At 42.1% G+C, this 22,100-nt stretch overlaps 1 protein-coding gene across 2 annotated transcripts in view; it reads left to right on the top strand.

Moving 5' to 3' along the window:
* Positions 1–22,100, top strand: part of LOC126185182 (isocitrate dehydrogenase [NAD] subunit gamma, mitochondrial) — a 127,640-nt gene that overhangs the window by 84,857 nt on the left and 20,683 nt on the right. The gene's annotated exons all lie outside the window — the stretch shown is intronic.

Here is a 22,100-nt window from a genome sequence, read left to right as displayed (position 1 = left end):
TATCATATCCATGCCAGTTTTGTCCATTTTTCTCAGAGGTTGCCATACGACTTCATACAAAATTTGCTACATTTTCTTGCACAGCTGCAGTTGAAATGCAGTGTACTAAGTGGAGCCTCATTGTGGCGCTGCTTTGCTGCAGTGCAGTTCTGCTCAGTGCAGTCTTGCCTTTATGGCTATCAGCTAGTCTTCCAGGTTTTAATATAGCGATTATCTAAGAGAGTTTTAATTCTTGTGGTATATTGGTGGTTTGCATAATCTGTAAAGAAATGAGCCATCCATGCTTGTATATTTGCCGCAGTTTATTAGGAAGTCAGTATGGATATTGTCAGACCCTGGAGCTTTTCCTGGCTTAACATGTTTAAGTGCTGTTGGGGACTTCTTCAAAAGTGAAGGGACAGGATTCTTCAGTTTCTGTGGCTTTTGATTTTAGGGTTTGAAGTTCTCATTTCGCATTGATTGTAAGCAATTTGTCCCTCAATGCTCTGGATGTCGCTACTAAATGTCAAGCAATGGCATTTCGATGAACTGTTGTCTTAGTGCTTCATGTGGGGTCTCTGCTTCCTAGTTTCCTTAAAAACATACATGCTTGTCTACTCAGTGTCAGAAAATTCAAGCTTTCTTCAGTTTCCACTCACATTTGCCATCTCACTGTATTTAGAGTGTGTAGTAGATCACCTATGTCATGATCACCATTTTTGTGGAAGCTTCAGTACAACTCCTCACTTTTTTGGGACCAGCCAGGGATGTATTGCATTCAGTAGCCTCTTGGTATACACATTTTGGAAGTCCTGGCTGTGACAAATCTTCTGTAGTTTTTGCTGATAGGGGGTATCCAATGTAAGTTGTCAAGTTCTGTAGAGAACTTTGACCATTTGGCTTTCTTTAAATTTAACCTTGTACAAGGAATAAATGTGATTAGAGCAATTTGTGTGCCTGCCACTATTTTTACTGCTTAGTGCTTGCTGTGTGGGGTAATTGTCAAGGACTTTTTGTGAGACTGCTAAGGTCTTGCCATTGTTATCTGCTGAAACGAAACATCGATTGGGCTTTCCCTGCCTCCGTGCTGCTGACTTTTAAATAGGTCAGTCTTCAGCAGTGAACACAAGCATAAGGTGTTCACCTTCTGTTCATTTTACTATAGTCTGATTTAAAGTAGTTGTCACTTGACAGGCAACGGGCTTCAGGGCTCCCGCCACCAATAAACCAATGGTAGCCGGCGCTGTCGGCTGCCACTGCGTTGCCACTTCGCCCTGCTGAGCTGACTAAGGCATTGTGCCAGCCAGTCCTCAGCGAGCCGTTGTAGACGTACGGGTGAGAGATTTGAGTGACTTGTAGCTTCGCGTGTTTACGATGTCTGATGAAAGCAGTCGCAAGAGAGGGAGGCCGAGGCTGCACACTCCTCGGAAACCTCCAAAAAGTGGCGGACATGGCATCGTTAGACACAGTCATGCGCGTGAGTACGTGTGTTCCTTAAGGGAGTATTTTGAGAGAGAGAGGGATGCAGGAGGGCCTCTCGTTCCTTTGAATAAGGTGGTGGAGCGAACTGCAGCCGCTCTGCAAGTTAGCGAATGATCAGTAATAAGAATCTGCAAGGAGAAATTCATGAAAGAAGGCTCAAGTGAATCATCTAAATTGGATACACTTGGGAGAAGGAGGTGAGTAGAGAAAAGGGTCACAAAACTTGACTCTTTTCAGGAAGATGGCATTCGTCGTCAAATATACGCATGTTATTCGAGGAGGGAGTATCCAACACTCAAAAAACTACATGCTACTCTCACAGCGGCTGACCTATTTCAGGGTAGTAAATCGTCTTTGTTACGAGTTGTGAAAATGTTAGGATTCTGCTATAAATCCATCTCTGGCAGAATGTTACTAATGAAACGCCAAGATATTGCAGCCTGGCGATGCCGCTTTCTTAGAGAATTAGTGGGGACAAATTTTGATGATATCGTTTGGCTTGATGAAATGTGGGTGAATGCAGGACACAGTTTAAAAAAAGGCTGGACAGACGGTACCATCAGCGGAAGTATGGCAGCTCCGATTGGCAGAGGAAAAAGGATAATTGTAGCACATGCCGGAAATTCAAAAGGTTTCATTCCAAATTTGCTGCTGCTATTCAGTTCAAATAAGACTTCCGACTACCACGAAGAGATGAGCCACAATACTTTTGTGAAATGGTTTGAAGACTGTGTGCTCCAGAACTTAAAAAAAAAAACTCTATCATAGTTATGGATAACGCTCCTTATCATTCAGTAATACAAGACAAAGCACCCACAAAGCCAATGAGGAAAAACGACATTGTTAGCTGGTTACAGAAACATAAGGTACAGATCAACAGTAATTTTACAAGGGCAGAATTATTAGAACTTGTATCGCAACACAAGCCAAAGAACCCGATTTACACTGTAGATGAAGTAGCAAAAAAATATGGGCATAAAGTGCTCAGATTGCCTCCTTACCATTGCCATTTCAACGCAATAGAGCTGATTTGGGCTCAGGTTAAACGGCATATTGCTGCAGAAAATAAGAAATTCACATTAACCGAAGTGGAACGCCTTTTGAAAGAGGCAGTTGAAATTGTGACATCGGAAGACTGGCAGAAAGTTGTACATCACATGAAAGGAGTGATACAGGACGCATGGAACAATGAAGGTATCTTACAACAAAATGTCAAAGACTTAATTATATCTGTCAATACAAGCAGCGAGACGGATAGTTCCCCTGACTCTGACTCTGAATTAAGCGGTGTTTTTGCATTGTCTGATTAGTGTGTAGTGTACTTACTGCCATTAAATAGTGTGTTTGTGAATTTATTTCGATTAATTCTTATTTTTGTTGTGAGACTAAGAAATACTGTTTGGCCAGCTCTCGTCATCGCCTTATGGTAAGTTAGACTGAATTTTAATTCTATTTCATTTTGTATATACACCAAGATGTTATTCAATGTGTGTAATAGTTTTCGAGATTTGCAATCTAAAGAAGAAAACTTTTCCGGATGCGAAAATTTCTCACACTTCAATAGTTAATGTAACAATGGCCCTAATTAAAATCAAGAAAAGATATTTGATTTGCTTATAGATACCACTGAGACTGATACTGTACGTAAATTTCAAAATATTTACATAATATTTATAGGAGATAGAGATTTTAAACGTCATACTGATAGGGTTGCTTAAAAATGCTGTTTTCAGAAATTTATATACAGGAAACGTGATGCACTACGAAAACTTTTAAGGATTCTTTGCTGAGTGCATTATTTTGGTAATGAATGGAAAAAAATATTTTGCTGTGACACCAATAGTTTTTCTGTAATGACATAAGTTAGAAGCTGTTTGCAAAATCGAGAATTTAAATGGTATCAAACAAATTAACGTAACTTTTGTCCTAATTAAAATTAAGAATAGATATTTGACAGATTGAGAGACATTGTAGAGATATACATCATATGTGGGTTTGAAATTAATTGCTTACTTTTTGTAGAAGATACAGGCTTTCAAACGATTTTCTATCGTCGGGGGTAGCGATGCGCTGAGGCGGCTGCCTCCAGCCAGTGCTTGACGTGACAACGCCGCAACTTCGCAGCGCAAACGTCAAGTGACAACTACTTTAAATCAGACTATAGTATGTTCCCATTATGATTGCAGTCTCTGTATTTCCCTTGATAGTGTTGGCTGTTGTAGGCGCCCACATATATAGTAGGATAAGGACGTGTGTGGAGAATTTGAACTGACTAGTATATGGCTGGTGGCTTGCGAGTGTTGGAAACAGAAATGCTCACAACTTTTACAACAGCATATAGATTTTGTCATTGGTAGATGTGGAAACAAGAGAGGTGTTTTGTCTATCTTGTTTAATGTATGTTGCTACGCCTTGTGATGGGTAACAAGTAGCATCTAACACTTCATAGCCCAGTATTCCCCCCCCCCCCCCCCCCTTTTTTTTTTTTTTTTTTTTTTTTTTTTTTTTTTTTTTTTTTTGAAGGTTTTCATAGGTACTGGCTTTTCTATATTAATATGACAAATTCAGATGTAGTGTCAGAGTTTTCTGGTCAGTAGGTCCTGAGAAGGACGATTCGTTAGTTGTGACAGCATGTTTGCTTTTTGAGATAGGTAGAATGTGTCTTACGGTCAGCAAATTGCAAGATTGCCTGACAGCCAGTATTGCTAGTTCATTTAGCATTATCCAGGGTGTATGTGTAGCCTTCTGCTATGGAATTAATGAACTTTTTTATTGACGTAAAGTTCCTGCCTAAAAAGTTGGCATTATATTGGTTTTAAACTTATGCCATTTATTGATTGTCTACGCTTTGAGTATACAAGAAGAAACAAAATAAACAAAAATAAATCCTTCAGATTAATTCTTATTTTCATTTCCTTTTTTCTCCTTACTATGTAAACCTGTTGTCCATGGTATCACTGTTTTTAATCTTCATTATCACTACTATTGTGGCATACCAAAGTAAACAAGTGTCTCATTGGTATTGCCCATATGGGGTAGCAAATAGTCATATTGTTTCCTCAGATTGATTATATGACACTGATACAGCAGCAGTTTTTTGTCAAATGCCATGGGAAGTCACTAAGTTAGCATGGTTCTAGGTCATACTGTAAGCCCCACACTGTTCATTATTCTCACACACCATCCAGTACTTGCTTTGAAATCTGTGACATGTGCTGTTGTAAAATTCCTCATTATCTCCAGCATGCATCTTCATACAGATAATTTCTCTAGAAAAGTGGGAAGCCTCAATTGCATTTTTCTTGCCCGTACTGAACAGCCTCGTGAGACCTTTTCTGCTGTGGTCACCTGAAAGTTTGGCATGTAGAACTCATGTGCTTTGATTTAGTCTTTATCTGGTGCATCTACGAACATTCACTTCTGTGACATCAAATTTTGTTTCTACTACACATTCATTTGTGGTCTCTTCTTCATGGCCCCCTGCGGGTCTGGGAGTTAGAATAGGCCCGAGGTATTCCTGCCTGTCATACGAGATGACTAAAAGGAGATTCACACGTTTTGACCTTTATGTGATGGTTACCTGTAGGGTTTGACCTCCATTCTTCAAAATTTTCCCGAAGAGCGAGCCAATTGCAGAAGGGCACTTTACAAGGTGCATCGTGTCCATCGTGCATTGAGATCTTTAGCCACTTTCTCGTTGTCGCATTGCAGTCCTACCCATTCTCCATCTCTTGGGCGAGGACAACTTCCTGGTTGCGTTTTCCACCATGCACTACACAGTGTCGATTTCTGCATTGATGATGACCATGTTCTTCTTAGCACCTGACATCCAGCATGGTAGCCAGTCCGTTGTGGTGGGGCCGCCATGTATCCTATTGGTTGTAGCCCCCTGACCACACAGGGATCGCTCTGCTGATGCCTGCATCGTTAACTCCCCACATAAGCCAAGGGGTAGATGTCTATCCCTCTGGGGCATCTGGACTCCTGGCAATGGCCATCCTGCCAGGTGGCCTTTGCTGCAGCTGGGTGGCGCCTGTGGGGAGGGCCCCTGGTTGGAGTGTGTGGCATCAGGGAGGATGATACACACTGGAGCATAGCACATCGTCTCTTGCTGGTGGTGAAACACCAGCAGTCTCTAAGCGATCATGAGCTCAATTCAATGCACAGAAGTATGACCCCAAATCGTTCCCCTCCCTGACCACACCATTGGAGGAACGACAGGCTAAGGATGGCAACAGATCTTATTCGCCCCGGTGCCTTGTATGTTCGAGAGCTGATGGGGAATCCTTTCATGACGATGAAGCCTCAGTTTTTTGTTGAGCATGTAGAGCTCAAGTTCGGGGAGGCAGAGGGCTTGTCCAAAATGAGATCTTGGTCAGTCTTGATCAAAACAGCAGCCTCTGCCCAGTCACGGGTGTTACTCACTTGTGACAAGCTGGGGATGTTTCTGTAACCATCATGCCCCATAAGAACTTAAATATGGTCCAGGGTATCATATTTCACAGAGACCTTCTTTTGCATTCTGACGATGAGCTGTGCGCCAATTTAGAGCGGCGAGGTGTACATTTGGTCCAGCGTGTTCACCGGGGTCCGAAGGCTAATTAGGTTGCCACCGGTGCCTTCATCTTGGCCTTTTAGGGTGATACATTGCTCGAGAAGGTCAAGGTGATGGTCTACCAGTGTGGTGTAAAGCCCTATATCCCTCCCCCAATGCAGTGCTTTAAATGCTGGAAGTTCAGCCATATGTCTTCCCGCTGTAATTCCAGTGTCACATGCCGAGATTGCGGATGTCCATCACATCCTAATACTCCATGTGCCCTGCCTCCCATCTGTGTCAACTGTGGAGAGCACCATTTGCCTTGCTCGCCTGACTGCAGGATTCTCCAGAAAGAAAGGAAAATCTTGGAGTACAAAACCCTGGACAGACCCCCCCCCCCCTCAACCATAGGGGACATCCATCCCCACTTCTAAGTAGGAGAGGCATAAGTCTTCTTTGGCTTCTCTCACTAAGTAGGAGTACCTTGGGTCACTCCCTTCCCAGGTTTCTTCTAGTGGGAAAGACGACACCTGCCAGTGGCTGAAGAGCCCAAAAGCAGCTGGTTGTAGGGCATCACACTCACTCTCAGCCTCGAAGACTGAGCCAGTGAAGTCCTCCCAGCCAGGGAAACCCAAGGAGCAGCGAGAGAAATCCACTTCCGGGAGATTTTAATGCCCATAACCCCTTGTGGTGTGTTACCATGCTTACTAGCCAAGGCAGAGATGTCGAAATTTTACTGTTGCAATTCGACCTCTTAAATACTGGGGTCGCCACACATTTCAGTGTGGCTCATGGTAGTTACTCGACCATTGATTTATCAATTTGCAGCCCAGGACTTCTCCCATCCATACACTGGAGAGCACTTGACTACCTGTGTGGTAGTGACCACTTCCCCATATTATTCCTGTCACTGCCCCAGTGTCAGGCACACAGACGCCTGCCCAGATGGGATTTGAACAAAGCAGACTGGGAAACTTTCACCTCTGCTGTCACCGCTGAATCTCCCCCACATGGTAACACCGATGTGATGACTAGCACAATTGTTTCTGCAACAGAAAACGTGATCCCTCACTCTTTAGGGTGCCCGAAGCGTAAGGCAGTCCCTTGGTGGTCGCCGGAAGTAGCTGAAGCAATTAAGGAGCGTCGGTGAGCTCTGCAGTGGCGTAAGCGGCACCCTTCCCTGGAGCACGTCATAGCCTTTAAACAGCTCTGTGCCCGTGTTCACTACCTTATCAAACAATGGAAGAAAGAGTGTTGGGAGAGATACGTCTCCGCCATTGGGTGCCACATGTCACCTTCCCAAGTCTGGGCAAAGATCAAATGTCTTTTTGGGTACCAGGCCCCAACAGCTGTCCTCGGTGTTACCATAAATGTTGAGTTACGTACCGACGCAAACACGATTGCCATGCACTTCGCTTGAGCCTCAGCATCGGAGAATGACCCCTAGCCTTTCGCACACTCAAACGGTGGCTGGAAAGGAACGTCCTCTTATTCACTACACACTGCAGTGAATCCTGTAACGCCCCATTTACAGAGTGGGAGCTCCTCAGTGCCCTTGCACATTGCCCCAACACATCTCCTCGGCCTGATCGCATCCACAGCCAGATGATTAATCTTTCATCTGACTACAAGCGACATCATCTTGTCATCTTCAACCAGATCTGGTGCAATGACATCTTTCTATCGCAATAGCGGGAGAGCACCATCAGCACCATCATTCCAGTGCTCAAACCCGGTAAAAACCCACTTGATGTGGATAGCTATCGGCCCATCGGCCTCACCACGTTCTTTGTAAGCTGCTGGCACATATGGTATGTCAGCAGTTGGGTTGGGTCCTGGAGTCACGTGGTTTGCGGGCTCCATGTCAGGGCGGCTTCCGCCAGGATCGCTCTACCACAGATAATCTTGTGTCTATCGAGTCTGCCATCCGAACAGCCTTTTCCAGGTGGCAACACTTGATTGCCGTCTTTTTTGACTTACATAAAGCATACGACAGGACTTGGTGACATCATATCCTTGCTACATTGTATGAGTGCGGTCTCCGGGGACCACTCCCGATTTTTATCCAAAACTTCCTGTCACTCCGTACTTTCCATGTCCAAGTTGGTGACTCCCATAGTTCCATCCATATCCAGGAGAATGGAGTCCTGCATGGCTCTGTATTGAGTGTCTGTGTAGTGGCCATTAACGGTCAAGCAGCAGCTGTCGGGCCATCCGTCTTACCTTCTCTGTATGCAGATATGCAGATGGCTTCTGCCTTTCTACTGCTGCTCCAGTACTGTTGTTGCTGAGTGGCACCTCCAGGGAGCCATCCACAAGGCGCAGTCATGGGCTCTAGCCCACGGCTTCCAGTTTTCAGCCGCAAAGTCGTGAGTCATGCACTTCTGTCGGTGTCATACCGTTCATCCAGAACCTGCACTTTACCTTAATGACGATCCATTCACTGTAGTGGAGACATATCAGTTCCTACGACTGGTTGTCGTTGCTCGTTTGACTTGGCTCTCTCATCTTCGTCAGCTTAAGCAGAAGTACAGGCAGCACCTCATTGCCCCCTGTTGCCTGAGCAACACCAGTTGGGGTGCAGATTGCTGTACGCTGCTGCAGCTCTGCAGAGCCCTTGTCCAATCCCAAATTGACTATGGGAGTGTGGTTTATGGTTTGGCAGCGCCTTCAACATTGCATTTACTCGATCCTGTGCACCACTGTGTGGTTCGATTAGCAACAGAAGCTTTTAGGACGAGTCCGGTGACCAGCGTACTGGTGGAGGCTGGTGTCCCTCCACTGCAGATCAGACATGCACAACTGCTCGCCAGGACGTAGCACACATTCATAGTTCCCCTGAGTATCTGAATTACCATTTCCTTTTCCCGCCCGCGGCAGTCCAACTCCCGCATCAGCGGCCCAGATCGGGGCTAACAATAGCGGTTGGTGTGCGGTCCCTTCTCTCCGAACTCTTCACAACCTCTACTTGCGGTCCGTTCATGTACGCTTCCGTGGTGTATGCCTCGGCCACAGCTTCGTCTGGACCTTTTGCATGGCACTAAGGACTCCGTTAACACCGCTGCTCTCTGCTGTCACTTCCTCTCGATTCTTGACATGTTCCGGGGCTCTGAAGTGGTTTACACCAATGGCTCAATGGCTGATGGCCACGTAGGCTTCGCATATGTTCATGGAGGACATATTGAGCAGCACTCCTTGCAGTTGGCTGCAGTGTTTTCACTGCAGAGCTGGCGGCCATATCTCATGCTCTTGAGTACATCTGCTCATGCCCTGACGAGTCATTTCTACTGTGTACTGACTCATTGAGCAGCCTTCTAACTATCGACCAGTGCCACCCTCGCCACCCTCTGGTAGCGTCCATTCAGCAGTCCATCTATGCCCTGGAACAGTCCCGCCATTGAGTAGTGTTTGTGTGGACCCCAGGACACATCGGAATCCCCAGCAATGAACTTGCTGACATGCTGGCCAAACAGGCAACGCGGAAACCGCTTCTGGAGATAGGCATCTCGAAAACTGACCTTCGTTCTGTCTTACACCCCAGGGTTTTCTGGCTTTGGGAGATGGAATGGCATAACAGCTTGCACAACGAACTGCGTGTCATTAAGGAGGCTATGAATGTGTGGAAGTCTTCCATGCAGGCCTCTCGCAGGGAATCAGTTGTCCTCTGCTGGCTCCACATTGGCCATACGTGGCTAACTCATGGTTACCTACTCCGTTGTGAGGACCCACCTCAGTGTCTCTGTGGCTCCCAAATGACAGTCATCCACCTTTTGCTGGCCTGCCCACTTTTAGCTGCTCTGTGCCAGACTTTTAACTTTCCCAGCACCCTGCCTTCAGCAGCTTTAGTTTTATGTTTTATCTGTGAGAGTAGAATTTATACTTCTATGTAGGTTTTAGCATATGTCCTTTGTCCCTCTGTGTCGTGTTGCAGAGTGGCTGGCTTTCCCTTTTTATTCTCGTGGTTAACCAGCCACTGTAATCTGCTTTCATGTTTTACTCTCTTCTGTTTCTAGCATGTCTCTGTTGTTTTCTTGTCCTCTTTTGTTCCTTTTAGTGTTCATTGCCTTCCCTTCGATCTTGTGGCTTTTCCTTCCTTTCCGTTTTGTGTTATATGTTTCGTCCGTTTTATTCTCACACTTGTAGCATTGTTTTATTAGGAACAAGGGACCAATGACCTCATAGTTTGGTCCTTTCTCCCACCTTTAAACCAACCAACCTACCTACCTACCTATTCGTCATGAAACACCATTAACTTAAAATCAACATTGTATTGCCTGTGTGAACCATTAGTGAACTGAGAACTCGTAGATCCAGGTTTCCCGACAGAGTAGTCATGGCTGTATTATGCATCTATTACCGATTGCTACGGCTTACGGTCCTTACAGCACTGGCAATGTAAGCAAACTTAATGACAACAGTATGTTGTCTTCTCTACTCCTGACTGCAGAATTGATAGAACTTTTACCACTTCACATTAACACTACAACCAGCCTTGAAAATTAGAAGTGCTGTCGAACAGTAGCAGCTTTAGTGCCATTGTTAAAGATCATGTTTCATTTGTTGTTTCATGTTTGTCATGTTCTATGTGAATGCCTCTTTTTTTGCATCAGTTTGTCTCCTGTGGAAATGTATACTAGTGTTGAATGTTTGTCCAGTGTTAAAGGCAATTTAATTCCAGTTACTAATTGATTCAGGTGACTACAAAAAGCTGGTGTTACAATGGGGTAAATGACAACAGTCTCTGGAATGATGACTTAACTGAAATATGTTGAAATAGAGATACAGAACACCAAACATTTTAAATTGTTTTTTTATTCATTTCAAACTCTCATACACGGACTAAATTTCAGTCAAATATATACAAAATAGTGTTGTTTCAGAATATATTGCATGATATTATAATATGTAAGACTTGCTGATTTGAAGTGATAATATAGTACTAAATTTGTTTTTCCATAAATCGTTGTGTAACATGAAAAATAAAACAAAACTTTCCATTTTATACTATTAAACAGTCATTGAAACTGAATGTGGTGTTCTCAGACCATATTGCAACAAAAACTATATTTTATCAAACAAATATACTTAATATGGAAAGTAATAGGTCATTTGAAAGTTGTTTCTTAAGTCTTTTTATGGAACAATGAATGAAACACACAACATTTGCCTTTAAAAATGTATTAGTAATAATATAATTCACAATGTGAAATAAATGCATTTTTCTAATTAATTAATTAAATAAATAAATGGATGAACAGCCCAGAATGACTTACTTTCAAATGATCTTCAGTAGTCTTTGTGTGATCATTAATGATTATTTTTCTGTTTCACATTCTGAGTATACATTTCACTAGATGCATGTTCTTCTACAACTGTCATTAGCATTTCAGTATTTTCTTCTCACAGTAATTTGATTAGTGCAAAAATATCTTTCTTTTTTGTATCTGTAATCCCAGAATGTCATGTCTTCAAAATCACCATTTCAGTCTTCAGCTTTAGCATTGTGCATTTTCTCCTTTTCTGTTTGTTAAGGAATGCATGTTCCTGCACAAGGACATGACTGGAAAACAAATTTTTGTTTTCCATGTGTTGTTTTAAATTTGGGTTTGTTGTAGTATGGTAATCTAACTGATGCCCAATCCTCAATAAATTCCACTCCTTCTCGGGGGCTGTTTAAGGTCCAAGCATCACAAGCAGTCACTTAGGGTGTTCATATGGAAGAGGCACCAGGGGTGCCCAAGTGCTTCATCTGTGTAAAATGTGTATCACAATTAGTAGTGAAAACTGACACTGGTGAACATATACAGCAATAGAAGCAAAAATGTTCCAGCAAACATGGGTCTCCAAACAGTTGGTTTGCAAAATAATTGTGAAAGTGTCACACTGACTTCAATATTAAGTCTGTCCTGGTTAGTGCAAATGTATTCAAAATTTAAGCTTTTTTTCCGAGTCCCCATCTAATTGGGATTAAATTTCAGCCAAGGCCTATCTTAACAAAAAATAAAATACTACTTCAGTATGTTACAGTTTACTGTGCAATCATACATGCTAATGATGTTAAACATCTTTTCCTTGCATTTTGATGCAGTACCGCAATAGTGCCTGCAGTGAAATCTGAAGTCTTTCAAACTCCCCTAGAGTATGAAACTTCTTGGCAGATTAAAACTGTGTGCCGGACTGAGACTTGAACTCTGGACCTTTGCCTTTCCCGGGCAAGTGCTCGACCGTCTGAGTTACCCAAGCATGACTCACAACCTGTCCTCACAGTTTTAATTCCGCCAGTACCTCATCTCCGACCTTCGAAACTTTGCAGAAGCTCTCCTGCAGACCTTGCAGAGTTAGTGCTCCGGGAAAAAAGAATATTGCGGAGACATGGATTAGCCACAGCCTGGGGGATGTTACCAGAATGAAATTTTCACTCTGCAGCAGTGTGCGCTGATATGAAACTTCCTGGCAGATTAAAACTGTGTGCTGGACTGAGACTCGAACTCGGGACCTTCACCTTTTGCTCAGATGGTAGAACACTTGCCTGTGAAAGGCAAGGTCCCGAGTTTGAGTCTCGATCCAGCACACAGTTTTAATCTGTTATCATCTACTGTAAGAGCACCAGTCTTTAATGCCTGTAAAACTGTTTTTAAACAACTCTTAGTGAGTTGCAAAACTCTCTGGAATACGGCTTTACAGATTGCAGTACTATTATTATTGCAGTTTAGTTGATAAATATCTGAAGAACGACAGTTCGAACCAGGCTTAGTTTCATGAAATGTTCTAGATTTTTTTAAAAATTAAACTTAAAATCATATCTTACTTGTTCTTTTCACCTGTTGTCCAAAATCTTTCATGGATCTCTTCTTCATTTTTGGGTTTGTGTATATAATGTTTTGTCAACAGAAGATCTGTTAGTACAGCTTCGATATTTGCAGGAAATGGAAAATAACTTAATGGCCTTAACATTGTTATTCTAAGGAACAACTCAGATATGGTAATTCACACTTGTCTGCCTTGAGAATGTAAGGAAGGGTATTTTATTTTGCTCTAAAGCTTTATATCTGTTGCATATCACCAGACAATATTTGTGCATCAGATGCCTCCAATTCATTCCCTACAGGCAAGGTTAGGATGTCATTTGTCATCTGTATTCTTATTCAGGTTTTAGGGTCCCTCTCTGGTGCATCCCCACGCCCCCATTGTCCTTCTGCCTTGTTTACAGCTCAACAGTCTCTCCGTCCTGTTTGTTTTCAGTGATAGTATCATCCACATAATGAAATCATTAACATTCAGATAAATGTTTCTTTAGCCTTTTGACGTAAATCAGAAATTCTGTGCATTAATTATGACTTCATGTCTTTCATTGTTGAGATATTGTTCTCTTTTAGACCAGTCTGCCTTGTGGATATGATGAAGAGGTATCAGGGGATTGGCTTGTTTACTTGTTTATAGCTAGAGTGTGTGGGTCATTAGAAGATTAGCACACCTTATGGATACAGTTACACATTTAAAAAATTAAAAAGGAATTACATGACATTGTTGTTTCAGAATCATTTGAAAGTGAATATCTATTTAATTGTTGCCATTTTGGAAGGAGACTTATAAAATATGAGGGTAACAATATCAATGTTTGATCTCAGTGTTCAGCAACTCGCTCATAATGGGACATGCCACCACTGTCATTTTCTAAACAAATAACCTTGTTTTTGACATTCTGGAACTTCTGAGGCAAGTAACTTTCCCTTGTTGAGAAGTTAGTATCATATTAGCTCAGAAAAAATACTTATATTCATACTGTTTTTGTAAACACATTCATTTCCTTTTTCAACAGGTGATTTGATAGGTGACATGTTTGTGTTTAGTGAGATCCCCCTCCCCTTTTCAAGTCTTTCACATTGTAAATGTAAACCTCTCCATTTGATTGATAGTAGATGTGAAACAATCCAAAACAGTCATTGGATGCACTCTCATCCTCTTTTTAATTGTTACTGTTGTTTTTGCTTGAACGGTCACATCATGAAATAGTACATCTTCCATTTCTAGTATTTAAAGTGTTTAACAAATAAGTTTGTTTATTCCAGTGTCTCAGTCTTCTGCTCAAACATTTTATTTCTCAAGTTGTGAAGTGTCTTTCAACTATCCATTGCTGATTTTGTTTTTATTGCTTAAAGTCTCACCCATTGTGTGCCTCGGCTCTCCTCAAAAACAACCACCTTACAATTTCTGACCAAACTTTTGAATCATTTTGTTAATTATTCTCGTTCTTCAACCAATTTTTGTTTACTGCTTGATACTATAAGCACCTTACAAACAACATAACTCGAGCCTGTAGAATATTTAATTTTATATATATGAGGGTACTTTCTGGTTGAACTGTATGGTCCAAATGTTTGTTATTGGAATTATTGAAACTGTTGGCCTCCAACATCGATACATTTCCATGTATGAAACACAACAGATGTTTAAGCTTGCAGCAAAGCGTAAAATTATTATTATTATTATTATTATTATTATTTGCATACTGTTTGAATCTATACTTTGTTGTACTCTTTCTCTTTAACTGTGTCCATTTAGAAAAAAAAAAGACCAAGTGCTGTAGGGCCTGAAGAATATGGAGAAAAGTTAAATTGTTCCCCTAAATCTTATTGACTGGCCTGGAACATTTTAATCCAAATAAGTTCGCACAGCCCTATGACAGTGCAGAAGGCCACCATCTTGTCGGTAATAAAATCTGTCATAACCATACATTGTATGAATGGAAGGGAAAATGTAATCATAAACCACCATTAGGTACTTTACTCCTGCTACAATTCCTTCAAAATCTACATCAACATTTATACACGGAAAATCCACAATGAAGTGGAAGTGCATGGCAGCTTTGAGTCCCCTAGAATACAAACCACACCACATATCCCCCCACATCCCTTTCACCACTAACATGGGGATTATCTTCAGCTCAGGACACACCATTATGCTGACTGATAATTCCAATAAGTTTCAGTTGTGCTTTGTCAGATTAAACAGTGCCACCCATAAGTTGTAATTCACATGTAACCATCCCTTCAATGAATTCACAAAATTATGGTTGTCGCTTACCTGTTATACCACCCTTGGAATGATGTAACCTAACCTGCCTCTCTTCAGAATGTGTTGCACACTACTAGCACACACACCACTCTTGTGACCCTTCTCTTGAAGATTTTCAGGGTAAATCTGAAACATTACGAGCATCATATTTAATGATTCATCACTTGTAGCTGTGAGAAATCACCTGGATTGTCCTTTGTGCACATCACACACTATTCAGTGGACATCAGATTTGTGTTGTAGACATTTGTTGACCTTGTAGGTGGATGAATTGGAGACTCAAATTTCCACTATCTCTGAACTGCAGCAGATCCCAAGGAAGGTTGAAACGATTACTAATTTGTCAGTTAAATGGCCATCTTCAGATCTGAAAGTATAGAGAAGGCTACGGGCCAATATTCACAATATGAAGAATAGATGGAATCAGTGATCCGGTAATAGATTTTTTTTTTTTTTTTTTGCGCTGTACGCCGTTTCATTGTGTGATATAACACATACACCGTAGTGCTAGTGGCAACATAAGGAGCCATCTTGTCTGTTGACAGTATTGGAAGAAGCTATCCAACTGACAGTATCAGATAGACTGACCGATACAGTGTGTACCCGACTTTTGACTCATTGAAGCTGCCAACAGGTGACAGTTCAGTGAACAAACAGTACTTTTACAGAGTAAAACAATAAAAAATATACCGTAGTTTAAAAATAGGTGTAGAGTACATTACCGTATTTTGTTTATAAAGGTATGAAAGCTGCACAGATAGAACCAGTGGGTGGCATAGGTGATGAAGATTTGACATTCCATTAGAGCAATCCATCTGACTATATTTAACATAAAATGCCAGACACTAGATCATACAGTAGTATGTTTAAAATTATAAAATTTATACAAAATACGCTTTTACAAAAATTTTAAATATTGTGTATCATGGACAGTCGCTATGCAAGTAGCAGAACATCGACATAGTCGTGGTGTAAACTATGTAAGAAAAAATAATTCTGACATTCAGGACAATAGCAAACAATTACATATAAAGGCACGAGTACCATAAGTGCATTTAATGCTGTATGTTGAGTAGGTTAAGAGAAATAGAAGTACAAATAATCATTGTATCTCTCCATGTGAGCTTTTTATTTGAAAAGTTTTCCAAACGAAGACTACAACTCTATACTTAAAGGTCGCCTCCCATAACACTAACAATGTCAAGTAATTATAACATCTAAACTGACAATTCTACTCCCATGTAAACATCAAATTACTTTTTCCCAGAGATTTAATTTTTAGGCTCAAAATAAATATTCTATGACAGTTCCAACTTTGTATACTAAACGAACAGTTTATGCTATACTGCAATTACAAAACTTATTTTGTGTATTACCTAACACTGTCCTTACATGGGACATGTTTCTCATCATGTAGCACACCAGATGTGGTGTCTGTTGTGGCTACTGCGCATTGTGAAATGAAATGACCTGCTACATCTTAACAGGGATGCTTGTCGTCAGGGTTTGAGACCACAGAAATGTCCAATGGCAGTTCTTGTCTGCATCTGGCTTGCAAATCACAATTTCATAATGAAAATGGACTTGATTAAAATGGCATTGTTCATTCTGTTAGCAATTGTCTAGGAAGAGTGGAGAAAATGGTGAAGAAGATTCTGGACTCGTTGATAGCGTGAACATCAAATTACTGGTTGAGAAACACTACATAATGCTGTACAATGATCTGAGATATGTACTAGTAGAATTTAACAAATAACTCAATTGAATGTCCATCTTCTCTTCGGTTTCAATTTAAATACAGTTAGAGTATGGTGTCAAATATCAATTTGCACATCCATGTTCTATGATCACCCTGAGGTAATGTACTTCACATAGGTTTCAATATCAGGATTCGTTTTGTAATTTCATTTGAATGGAAGAAAAGTTTCTCACTCCCCCCCATTATATATATATATATATATATATATATAAAAACAAAGATGATGTGACTCACCAAATGAAAGCGCTGGCAGGTCGACAGACACACAAACGAACACAAACATACACACAAAATTCAAGCTTTCGCAACAAACTGTTGCCTCATCAGGAAAGAGGGAAGGAGAGGGAAAGACGAAAGGATGTGGGTTTTAAGGGAGAGGGTAAGGAGTCATTCCAGTCCCGGGAGCGGAAGCCTTTTTTTCCCCCTAAGGTAAGTCTTTCCGCTCCCGGGACTGGAATGACTCCTTACCCTCTCCCTTAAAACCCACATCCTTTCGTCTTTCCCTCTCCTTCCCTCTTTCCTGATGAGGCAACAGTTTGTTGCGAAAGCTTGAATTTTGTGTGTATGTTTGTGTTCGTTTGTGTGTCTGTCGACCTGCCAGCGCTTTCATTTGGTGAGTCACATCATCTTTGTTTTTAGATATATTTTTCCTTCGTGGAATGTTTCCTTCTATTATAACTATATATATATATATATATAGAGAGAGAGAGAGAGAGAGAGAGAGAGAGAGAGAGAGAGACATTCCACATGGGGAAACAAAGATGATGTGACTTACCAAACGAAAGCGCTGGCACGTCGATAGACACACAAACATGCACACAAAATTCAAGCTTTCGCAACAAACAGTTGCTTCATCAGGAAAGAGGGAAGGAGAGGGAAAGACGAAAGGATGTGGGTTTTAAGGGAGAGGGTTAAGGCGTCATTCCAATCCCGGGAGCGGAAAGACTTACCTTAGGGTAGAGATGTCAGTCGAGGCGGAAGTACAGAGGCAAAGATGTTGTTGAAAGACAGGTGAGGTATGAGTGGCGGCAAATTGAAATTAGAAATTAGAGGAGATTGAGGCCTGGCGGATAGCAAGAAGAGAGGATATGCTGAAGGGCAAGTTCCAATCTCCGGAGTTCTGACAGGTTGGTGTTAGTGGGAAGTATCCAGATAACCCGGACGGTGTAACACTGTGCCAAGATGTGCTGGCCGTGCACCAAGGCATGTTTAGCCACAGGGTGATCCTCATTACCAACAAACATTGTCTGCCTGTGTCCATTCATGCGAATGGACAGTTTGTTGCTGGTCATTCCCACATAGAATGCGTCACAGTGTAGGCAGGTCAGTTGGTAGATCACGTGGGTGCTTTCACACGTAGCTCTGCCTCTGATCGTGTACACCTACCTGGTTACAGGACTGGAGTAGGTGGTGGTGGGAGGGTGCATGGGACAGGTTTTACACCGGGGGGCAGTTACAAGGGTAGGAGCCAGAGGGGAGGGAAGGTGGTTTGGGGATTTCATAGGGATGAACTAAGAGGTTACGAAGGTTAGGTGGACGGCGGAAAGACACTCTTGGTGGAGTGGGGAGGATTTCATGAAGGATGGATCTCATTTCAGGGCAGGATTTGAGGAAGTCGTATCCCTGCTGGAGAGCCACATTCAGAATCTGATCCAGTCCCGGAAAGTATCCTGTCACAAGTGGGGCACTTTTGGGGTTCTTCTGTGGAAGGTTCCGAGTTTGAGGAGATGAGGAAGTGGCTCTGGTTATTTGCTTCTGTACCAGGTCGGGAGGGTAGTTACGGGATGCAAAAGCTGTTTTCAGGTTGTTGGTGTAATGGTTCAAGGATTCCGGACTGGAGCAGATTCGTTTGCCATGAAGACCTAGGCTGTAGGGAAGGGACCGTTTGATGTGGAATGGGTGGCAGCTGTCATAATGGAGGTACTGTTGCTTGTTGGTGGGTTTGATGTGGACGGACGTGTGAAGCTGGCCATTGGACAGGTGGAGGTCAACGTCAAGGAAAGTGGCATGGGATTTAGAGTAGGACCAGGTGAATCTGATGGAACCAAAGGAGTTGAGGTTGGAGAGGAAATTCTGGAGTTCTTCTTCACTGTGAGTCCAGATCATGAAAATGTCATCAATAAATCTGTACCAAACTTTGGGTTGGCAGGCCTGGGTAACCAAGAAGGCTTCCTCTAAGCGACCCATGAATAGGTTGGCGTACAAGGGGGCCATCCTGGTACCCATGGCTGTTCCCTTTAATTGTTGGTATGTCTGGCCTTCAAAAGTGAAGAAGTTGTGGGTCAGGATGAAGCTGGCTAAGGTAATGAGGAAAGAGGTTTTAGGTAGGGTGGCAGGTGATCGGCTTGAAAGGAAGTGCTCCATCGCAGCGAGGCCCTGGACGTGCGAGATATTTGTGTATAAGGAAGTGGCATCAATGGTTACAAGGATGGTTTCCGGGGTAACGGATTGGGTAAGGATTCCAGGCATTCGAGAAAGTGGTTGGTGTCTTTGATGAAGGATGGGAGACTGCATGTAATGGGTTGAAGGTGTTGATCTACGTAGGCAGAGATACGTTCTGTGGGGGCTTGGTAACCAGCTACAATGGGGAGGCCGGGATGATTGGGTTTGTGAATTTTAGGAAGAAGGTAGAAGGTAGGGGTGCGGGGTGTCGGTGGGGTCAGGAGGTTGATGGAGTCAGGTGAAAGGTTTTGTAGGGGGCCTAAGGTTCTGAGGATTCCTTGAAGCTCCACCTGGACATCAGGAATGGGATTACCTTGGCAAACTTTGTATGTGGTGTTGTCTGAAAGCTGACGCAGTCCCTCAGCCACATACTCCCGACGATCAAGTACCACGGTCGTGGAATCCTTGACCGCCGGAAGAATGACGATGGACCGGTCAGCCTTCAGAATACGGATAGCCTGGGCTTCAGCAGTGGTGATGTTGGGAGTAGGATTAAGGTTTTTTAAGAAGGATTGAGAGGCAAGGCTGGAAGTCAGAAATTCCTGGAAGGTTTGGAGAGGGTGATTTTGAGGAAGAGGAGGTGGGTCCCGCTGTGACGGAGGACGGAACTGTTCCAGGCAGGGTTCAATTTGGATAGTGTCTTGGGGAGTTGGATCATTAGGGGTAGGATTAGGATCATTTTTCTTCGTGGCAAAGTGATACTTCCAGCAGAGAGTACGAGTGTAGGACAGGTAAGTCTTTCCGCTCCCGGGATTGGAATGACTCCTTACCCTCTCCCTTAAAACCCACATCCTTTCATCTTTCCCTCTCCTTCCCTCTTTCCTGACGAAGCAACCGTTTGTTGCGAAAGCTTGAATTTTGTGTGTATGTTTGTGTGTCTATCGACGTGCCAGCGCTTTCGTTTCTGGCCACTGGGCAAACGTTTCAGTTGCTAGCCTATACAACAAGAACTGCAGCAAATACATTATTTATAATAAGTAACATTGAGTATTGTATATAATACTTCTATTAAATTAATAAGAATGACACAGAACTTTTAGAAAACAAAAGGTGAAACAAAATTTGGAGGTAGCTAGATGTGAACCTGCTACCGTTTTCTTTGTAGTTCATGACACTATCAACTATGGTACAGCTTTCACATGGCAGCTGTGCCTCCTTATATGTTATACACTGTGTAATAGTTGAATCTCCAAATTTCATTATTTTATATTTAACTGTGACAATTTTTTTAAAAAAAGATGTGCTTTTGATAACCACCGTTGAGCTGTAGCATAGAAATGGTATACCTTCATGGAACACAAGTTGTAACACCAAAAGCATCAAACATGGGAAGTCTTTAACTACCGATATGTATTTCCTGTCATTTTATTATAACAGATTGTACCTAAAATGATGTATTTTAAAGATATCCTCAATGTGCTGATGCTGTGAAACATTTTATATTCATACTGTGTTGTTGTTGTGGTCTTCAGTCCTGAGACTGGTTTGATGCAGCTCTCCATGCTACTCTATCCTGTGCAAGCCTCTTCATCTCCCAGTACCTACTGCAGCCTACATCCTTCTGAATCTGCTTAGTGTAGTCATCTCTTGGTCTCCCTCTACGATTTTTACCCTCCACGTTGCCCTCCAATACTAAATTGGTGATCCATTGATGCCTCAGAACATGTCCTACAAACCGATCTCTTCTTCTTGTCAAGTTGTGCACAAACTCTTCTTCTCCCCAATTCTATTCAGTACCTTCTCATTAGTTATGTGATCTACCCATCTAATCTTCAACATTCTTCTTCTGTAGCACCACATTTAGAAAGCTTCTATTCTCTTCTTGTCCAAACTATTTATCGTCCATGTTTCACTTCCATACATGGCTACACTCCATACAAATACATTCAGAAACGACTTCCTGACACTTAAATCTATACTCGATGTTAGCAAATTTCTCTTCTTCAGAAACGATTTCCTTGCCATTGCCAGTCTACATTTTATATCCTCTCTACGTCTACCATCATCAGTTATTTTGCTCCCCAAATAGCAAAACTCCTTTACTACTTTAAGTGTCTCATTTCCTAATCTAATACCCTCAGCATCACCCGACTTAATTCGACTACATTCCATTATCCTCGTTTTGCTTTTGTTGTTGTTCATCGTATACCCTCCTTTCAGGACACTGTCCATTTCATTCAATCGCTCTTCCAAGTCCTTTGCTGTCTCTGACAGAATTACAATGTCATCGGCGAACCACGAAGTTTTTATTTCTTCTCCATGGATTTTAATACCTACTCCGAACTTTTCTTTCATTTCCTTTACTGCTTGCTCAATATACAGATTGAATAGCATTGGGGAGAGGCTACAACCCTGTCTCACTCCCTTCCCAACCACTACTTCCCTTTCATGTCCCTCAACTCTTATAACTGCCATCTGCTTTCTGTACAAATTGTAAATAGCCTTTCGCTCCCTGTATTTTACCCCTGCCACCTTCAGAATTTGAAAGAGAGTATTCCAGTCAACATTGTTAAAAGCTTTCTCTCCCTAAGTCTACAAATGCTAGAAACGTAGGTTTGCGTTTCCTTAATCTTTCTTCTAAGATAAGTCATAGGGTCAGTATTGCCTCACGTGTTCCAACATTTCTACAGAATCCAAACTGATCTTCCCCGAGGTCGGCTTCTACCAGTTTTTCCAATCGTCTGTAAAGAATTCGAGTTAGTATTTTGCAGCTGTGACTTATTAAACTGATAGTTTGGTAATTTTCACATCTGTCGACACCTGCTTTCTTTGGGATTGGAATTATTATATTCTTCTTGAAGTCTGAGGGGAATTTCACCTGTCTCA

This window comes from Schistocerca cancellata, chromosome 4, assembly GCF_023864275.1.
Source record: "Schistocerca cancellata isolate TAMUIC-IGC-003103 chromosome 4, iqSchCanc2.1, whole genome shotgun sequence".
NCBI lineage: Eukaryota > Metazoa > Arthropoda > Insecta > Orthoptera > Acrididae > Schistocerca > Schistocerca cancellata.
The sequence above is the reverse complement of the archived record's forward strand: the minus strand, read 5'-3'. Positions and strand labels throughout refer to the sequence as shown.